Here is an 8,269-nt window from a genome sequence, read left to right as displayed (position 1 = left end):
AGCCGCCACTTGCTGTGCCCCCTCCACTTCCACGTCTACCCCCACCCCCACCCTTGCCCCTGCTCATGGCGCGGCGGCGGGAGGGTTCGCCGTGGTGCGCGCTCAGTCTCCTCGTGGCGCGCCCACCGACCACACGCGCCCGCGCTACTCCTCTTCTGTTGCGGTGTGCGTCGAGACACGACCCGGCGCGCCGGCCGGCGGAAGCAAAGTGACGGCGTGCTCTGCAGCGAAGACAGTGGGGGGGCGATCAGCGACAGCTGTGCGACCACCGTGGCCGACTGCGGACCTTCTTACTCTGTAAGTCCAGTATACAATGGAGCTGACATTTGTAAACAAACCCGTGTTGGCCCTTCTACGAAAACTTCCGTTGTTGTTTTCCACGAAGCGAAGTAGAGCAATGTTAAATATCTCTCCAGCGCATGCACTCATTCGGCTAATGTGCTCTAGTCTCCGCTGTGCCTCGTAGATATCCAAAGCAAGAATGACGCTAGTGCATTAACCTTAGAACGCTAAAGAGGGGGGAAATGTTACAAAAGCATCGTAAGATTCTACTACTCCACATGTTATTGAAAAGAAGTCTTAATTTATATGTTATGCATTAATTAATTACATGTATCACATCTCCAATGGTATGTTACTCACCAAATTAAGCACAAAATGTCCTGGTCTATACTCTACTGCAATATTAAATTTTGCGAAGATTTAGTTATCCAGTGTCAAGAATCTATTACAAAATTAAGTCGCATTAATTGTAAGATCAAAATAAGACACATGCAGACGCCCCTCTTGCTAATATAAACAGCAATCTAAATGAAGAAAATACAATACGTGATCGTATCCGAAAGAAATTCAAATCCTCAAAGTCAGTAACGTTCTCTTCTTAGTGCTGCCTGTGTGACATAGCTTGTAAGAGAATCTTTGAGTGTAGTATTTGGAAGTAATGGGACAGAAATGTCTATGACACTAGGAGTGTCTTACCGAAGGCATGCTCAGATGACGTCGTTGGTTTAGCTCAGGATAAGCTCGAGATACGAGTTCAAATCCCAACCATAAAGAGGTTTCCAAATATCGCGATTGATTAAATTAATTTATATTAATTTCTAAGTCTTCTCATAAATAAATACTGCTGTTAGCTACACAGTTCTGTGTTCTGCATGAAAAAAGTGCGACGTCAGCAATGCTGTGAAATTGTATTAGTAAGCTGGGGACACCTACTTCTTTACGTTGATGAAGACTCCTTTTTTGTCAAATATCTCGGTTCATACTTCTTATCGTACGCTGCACATGACACATATTCAGGAATGTGTTTACCAACAAATGTCGTACGATTTTCTTTACTTCTTCATTAATACATCTGTGGACAGTTTCCATTGTATGGATGTATTCAGGGTATACACAGTTTCAATTGCATCTATACATACAACATAACACGGACAGAGCTTTATTCAGTCAACTTAATTTAATCACTTGTGGATGAATACGCAGCAACAACACAAGATTATCTCAACATAGCAGCAAAATGCAAAGTCACGATTAATCACACTTTGATGTCTGCACAAATTCACACACTCATATTCCACATTTTCACAGTTACACACGTCCACCGTCTCACCTTTGCAGTGTAGACCATGTGGTCATTCCTCACTCATTTTTCACATCATATAACAAGTTTCATTTACTGTGAACAACATAAGATGAAACATATGTTTGTTAAGAGCGATAAGTTTAGATAGAATGTCATACATGTTGTCAAGGGAAGTAACCTAAGTAGCTATCTGTCGACATTGTATATATTGTGAACCAAGAACAGGTTAGTTTTCCAAGCAAGAAGTAAGGGCATATTATGTTCATCTGATTTTCAGATGAGAAAACATACTTACATACTAATATTTTCACACGCTCACACACAAATCTCTACGTACATTAAGGATGTGCTGGATAGGTGTAGGATGCAACTTCTGCCGCACTTAACACAGTTGAATGACACTTCTCGTAGATTCAACAGCATTGCAGCCCCTATTAGAGGTCTGACACAGTGCAGCTATAAACTGAAGAAAAACTAAATTGAAATCAGACGTGTGTGTCCTCTCACGAAATCGTTAAGCAGCGTCAAGTCTTAGCGGTTTCGGAAGCTGATTACACTACTCGTGACGTTTTCGTAAGGGAAATACTTAATTACACCAAAACATCTATTTCATTGCTCCCAACTTCTTCTGAAATTTCGGAACACTGCATAGTGATAGTGTTGTCTGGTCTAAGAAACACAGGAAGGACGATTAGTGTTTGCCGCCAGACGACGACGAGGTCATTGCGAATGTAGGATAACCTCGAATCGGGAAAGTACACAGAAATCAGCCGTGTCATTATCAAAGGTATCATCCTGAAATTTTTAGGTAGACAACGGAGAACCTAAACCTTGGTAACTGGATGTGGAATTGAAACTCGCATCTCCCAAATCCGAGACCAGTAGATTAAACCTTGACTCACGACTGCGCGAAAAGTTTCGAGCTCACTATACAAGGTCATTTGTGGCTGAGTGCTTCTTAACTCCACATAGCTTCCTTAAATCACTATCCTATATTGTTTTACTGCCGTTTGAGTTATCGCCTTTGTTGTTTGTTGTTCACAAGTGTTTCTGACACGTGTCGGAGTCTTCTAGACTGCGCTTCATGAACTACGTACTTCTTTTCTTCAGTATAATAATAAATTTGGTCACAGAAACGTGTGAATTTCATCGATCGTAAGTTTGATGAAATTGTTAATCAGTGGATGGAGGAAGATGACAGTGGCGTAGGTCAAGAAACAGACGAAAAAGACAACGATTTTACAATAGCCAGTAACCACATTTCTACTAGCGAACAAGACGAACGCCAGGACTGTTGTGATGGAAACCTTTCTGTTTCTCCAAAGAAGCTCTTAAAGCATTAATTAAAATCAAATATGTTTTGAGTGTTAACAGAAAAAAAAAACATGTATATCCCAGTACTAAATGTCAGTTTTGCAGAGTTTCTTTCTGGAACTATCTAGTGTAATTTTGTGTGCAAGTTTCAACCTTGGGATTTAGTTTTATCTGAACATTTACTTTCTACAGAGACACTACAATTTTTCAGAATGTAAAAGTTAGTTCTATAACATTTCCTTTATGTGAACTGTTTTAGAAAAAAGAACGTACAACGTTATATGGTTTTGTGTGATAAAAAGTAAAATACTGCAGGCACTATTTAGAGTAATAAAATCAATAAGGGATATTTAAAAACACTTGAATAATTTTAACGGCAATTAAACATTTCAAATGATTTGCGCTTTAAATCTCGTGTTAAACATTGGGGTCCCAGAGACCCGACCTCGTAGTGTACGTTATAGAAAAGTCACCTCATGAATCACGGGTTAACAATGCACCACCTCGCTCGGTTACTCTCTTTGTGACTCAACTTTTTTTTAGTGTATTTTTCTCTCAATGTTTCCCTTCATTCATACTGAGTATTTACAGTTGTCATTCCCACTCTGAAGAGGGATATCAGAAGTGTGCGCTCATCCCGACATCTCAATCCTTCGTGCACGTTATTTATTGTCTTGTGTCCTGTGTAGCTCTCATAATGGCTAGTTGGGCTTCGACTCGAATATATCCATATCGAAGTCTGTCTTTTCTCCATAGTTGTCCACGAACTACAATTTTACCTATTTGTTCACTTTTTATACTATATGTAGTCTACCGTATATATCCACTGTGCTGCTGACAGGTCTTGAAAACAACGTCTTATCATCGTATCAATATTGGCTCACCTGGCGAGATATTTCGTGCTGAGTGTAACACAAGTATTCCAGCATGGATCGGAGAGTATAAAAACTCAGTACCGCAGTCCGTTCCTGTAAATGACTGCAGTCGAATGCCAAAATCGTTCCTCTACTGTACGACTTAGAGCAGAGCCTGCCAGAAATTCTTCACGCTTGCGGTGCTCTTGCACATGTGCAACTTTCGGGTCATAGCGTGCACGCCAAAGCCGTCAGCGTTCATGTAGTGCATGTTCCTACGCACAGATGTCGCTTTATCCACTTGCTGGGATACTCTTTCCACAGCTTGCAAGCCAACCATGGGAAGGTATTTCGCGTATTAAACATTTAAAATACTGTCACAGTCTGCTCATTGAGACGTCTACATTTATGTTAACAGTTTACCCAAGTAAGACAAGTAATACAGTTAACAACCGTGGGTTCTTATTAAGGCAGCTTGACTGACGGCATGTAAATACGCGTAACGTTTTTGATCTAGTATTTAAGAAAGAGAGCCCTTAGCGACTTCAAACGAACCTTATTCATGATTTCAAATAACATTAAACTAATGCAAGGTTTCTTCTAACTAATTCTCGGTGCCCTCAGTTACACACACATAATTTCTGTCTCACTGACCTCTGAACAGAATGATAACCACAGACCTCTCCATGATCACCTGTTATTTCAATACCATTATTGCTAAAGCTTTCATCAGTTCCGTCTGAAATCTGCATAATAACCGAAAATTAGATGGAATGTTATGTTTTATCGATTTCAGCTGAGCGTAGCCCTTCACACCAAAAAAAAAAAAAAAAAAAAAAAAAAAAAAAAAAAAAAAAAAAAAACCTAAACGTAAGTATACATTGGAACAATCGGTTTAATGACCAATTTTCCTGATAATAATGTAACATGGAGCAGAGTGAGGCAATAATGCACAGTTAGTAAACAATAATTTTTAATTATCAAAGGAATAAATCCAGACACGTTTATCACTGGTCATGAGAAATGATATAGTTAATATCGGGCACAAAAGCACGGCTCATTGACAAACGCAAGCAGTTGCGAAGATTTTCATCACTTATGCTTGATCGAAACCTTGATTTATTCATTTTCATCACCGAGAAAAACACACACTCCTGGAAATTGAAATAAGAACACCGTGAATTCATTGTCCCAGGAAGGGGAAACTTTATTGACACATTCCTGGGGTCAGATACATCACATGATCACACTGACAGAACCACAGGCACATAGACACAGGCAACAGAGCATGCACAATGTCGGCACTAGTACAGTGTATATCCACCTTTCGCAGCAATGCAGGCTGCTATTCTCCCATGGAGACGATCGTAGAGATGCTGGATGTAGTCCTGTGGAACGGCTTGCCATGCCATTTCCACCTGGCGCCTCAGTTGGACCAGCGTTCGTGCTGGACGTGCAGACCGCGTGAGACGACGCTTCATCCAGTCCCAAACATGCTCAATGGGGGACAGATCCGGAGATCTTGCTGGCCAGGGTAGTTGACTTACACCTTCTAGAGCACGTTGGGTGGCACGGGATACATGCGGACGTGCATTGTCCTGTTGGAACAGCAAGTTCCCTTGCCGGTCTAGGAATGGTAGAACGATGGGTTCGATGACGGTTTGGATGTACCGTGCACTATTCAGTGTCCCCTCGACGATCACCAGTGGTGTACGGCCAGTGTAGGAGATCGCTCCCCACACCATGATGCCGGGTGTTGGCCCTGTGTGCCTCGGTCGTATGCAGTCCTGATTGTGGCGCTCACCTGCACGGCGCCAAACACGCATACGACCATCATTGGCACCAAGGCAGAAGCGACTTTCATCGCTGAAGACGACACGTCTCCATTCGTCCCTCCATTCACGCCTGTCGCGACACCACTGGAGGCGGGCTGCACGACGTTGGGGCGTGAGCGGAAGACGGCCTAACGGTGTGCGGGACCGTAGCCCAGCTTCATGGAGACGGTTGCGAATGGTCCTCGCCGATACCCCAGGAGCAACAGTGTCCCTAATTTGCTGGGAAGTGGCGGTGCGGTCCCCTACGGCACTGCGTAGGATCCTACGGTCTTGGCGTGCATCCGTGCGTCGCTGCGGTCCGGTCCCAGGTCGACGGGCACGTGCACCTTCCGCCGACCACTGGCGACAACATCGATGTACTGTGGAGACCTCACGCCCCACGTGTTGAGCAATTCGGCGGTACGTCCACCCGGCCTCCCGCATGCCCACTATACGCCCTCGCTCAAAGTCCGTCAACTGCACATACGGTTCACGTCCACGCTGTCGCGGCATGCTACCAGTGTTAAAGACTGCGATGGAGCTCCGTATGCCACGGCAAACTGGCTGACACTGACTGCGGCGGTGCACAAATGCTGCGCAGCTAGCGCCATTCGACGGCCACCACCGCGGTTCCTGGTGTGTCCGCTGTGCCGTGCGTGTGATCATTGCTTGTACAGCCCTCTCGCAGTGTCCGGAGCAAGTATGGTGGGTCTGACACACCGGTGTCAATGTGTTCTTTTTTCCATTTCCAGGAGTGTATGTCGACCCGAACATGAACATAACTCTCGCGGCTTCTCAGTGTAGGCGTGGAAATTCTTATTGTGAAACATTTTCGTAGAATTCTTTTGTGCTTCGCACTGCAAAGAACTTGTCCTTCACTCTTGTATTGCACTGTAGGTCGATCAGTTCCATCTGTAAATCATTCGGAGCATCTTCAACTGACGACGAGAACGGTCGAGCAAAGAGGCGAATGACAGGAGACAAACTCGTAACACCTACAAATCCTTATTTTTTACAATTATTGACACCTATTCTTGAAATCTTTTATGGACCAGTCCAAGAGTCGGGAAATGTGCAGTATTTTTTGTCAATAGCTGGTTCTCCCAATGCGCAAGCTTCCTTTCAAAGGCATTTACTTTTTCCAACATGTCAGAAATTAAATTATTTCCACCTTGCAAACTGAGTTCAGGCTGTACATGTGAGACGTAATGTCCACGATAAATGCAAGGTCTGATATCCAACAAGGGTCTTCCAACATAGGTTCACTTTTTCCCTTCTCATGTAAGAATGTTACTATGACCATACGTAAATCAAAAAATATTTTCATCATTTTAACTCGACTGAGCCAGCGTACTTCGGTATAGAAAGGTATGTCGCCGTACTCCGCTCCTAATTCCTCCAAGAACCACCGAAACTGGCGATGCGTAAGCCCATGTGTCTTCAGATAGTTTACAGTACGCACAAAAATTTGCATGAAGTTTGCTAACGTTACTGATTTTGCACAAAGCGCCTTTCGATGCAGAATGCAGTGAATTCCATACAACGTCTCGTCTGTGCGCCCTAGCTTTTTGCGCATCCGTGCTATGAGTCCTCTCTGATGGCCTTGCATTGATGGTGCTCCATCTGTGGTCACTGAGACTAACCGATTCCAGTCCATACCGACACCATCAATCGCTTGCTCGACAGTTTGGAGTAAGTCCGCGCTTGTAGTAGTCCCTTTCAAAGGCACTGAGTTCAAAACGTCCTCTGTTACACAAAGTGCATTATCGACATCTCGTATGTATATCAAAGCTGGGCTGTCGCATCTCGTGGTCGTGCGGTAGCGTTCTCGCTTCCCACGCCCGGGTTCCCGGGTTCGATTCCCGGCGGGGTCAGGGATTTTCTCTGCCTCGTGATGGCTGGGTGTTGTGTGCTGTCCTTAGGTTAGTTAGGTTTAAGTAGTTCTAAGTTCTAGGGGACTTATGACCACAGCAGTTGAGTCCCATAGTGCTCAGAGCAATTTGAACCATTTTTGAAACCTGGGCTGTATCTGTAAGATCTGTTGCTTCATCGCCGGCCGAAGTGGGACACAATCGGCTCGCAGCCGTGCTAGCGTGCGGAGCTGCTCCGCGCGCCTTCCGACGTTCCGCTCTCGGCGGTGTTTACTTCCGCGTCGCGGTGTTTGTGTCTATCGAGTCCAGTACTAACGTACACCATGGCGCACTCGTACCGCCGTGCAACGATCAAAGTAACGTTTCAGGCCGAACATCCAAGACCCAGAGCATTCGAAGTCGAACAGTTTATACGTGAGGATCTACGTTTGAACCCCCAGGACGTACTAGGCATACATTTTTCCATCACTGGAAGTGTTGTCTACATCAAGATGTCGACGGAGGAACTTTGCAATGACATCATTCACCGTCATGCCACCGGACTGAAATTTAAACACTCTGATGGACATATGGGTGCTGTGACAGTCGCCCATGCTGGATTCGGTCTCCGGACATTGCGGGTGTTTGAGCTCCCGTTCGAGGTGCCTCAGGATGTGGTCATTGCCGCTTTCCAACCATATGGCACCGTCTTGGGTCACGTCGCGGAGAAGTGGCAAACATTTACCACCTACCCCGTATTAAATGGCGTCCGGCAAATAAAAATTGAGCTGACGAAACATGTCCCATCGTAGCTGCTGATTGGCGGTGTGAGGGCCACCGTCATGTATGATG

General features: G+C 44.7%; 1 long non-coding RNA gene across 1 annotated transcript in view; it reads left to right on the top strand.

Moving 5' to 3' along the window:
• Positions 1-202: 202 nt before the first annotated feature.
• The window catches only part of LOC126237239 (uncharacterized), a 570,495-nt gene continuing 562,428 nt past the window's right edge, over positions 203-8,269 (top strand). Inside the window, exon 1 of the long non-coding RNA XR_007545055.1 lies at positions 203-297. This is a non-coding gene — a long non-coding RNA (uncharacterized LOC126237239). The remainder of the gene's footprint in view (positions 298-8,269) is intronic.

This window comes from Schistocerca nitens, chromosome 1 (genome assembly GCF_023898315.1).
Source record: "Schistocerca nitens isolate TAMUIC-IGC-003100 chromosome 1, iqSchNite1.1, whole genome shotgun sequence".
Classification (NCBI taxonomy): domain Eukaryota; kingdom Metazoa; phylum Arthropoda; class Insecta; order Orthoptera; family Acrididae; genus Schistocerca; species Schistocerca nitens.
This window is presented reverse-complemented; position numbering and strand designations above follow the sequence as displayed.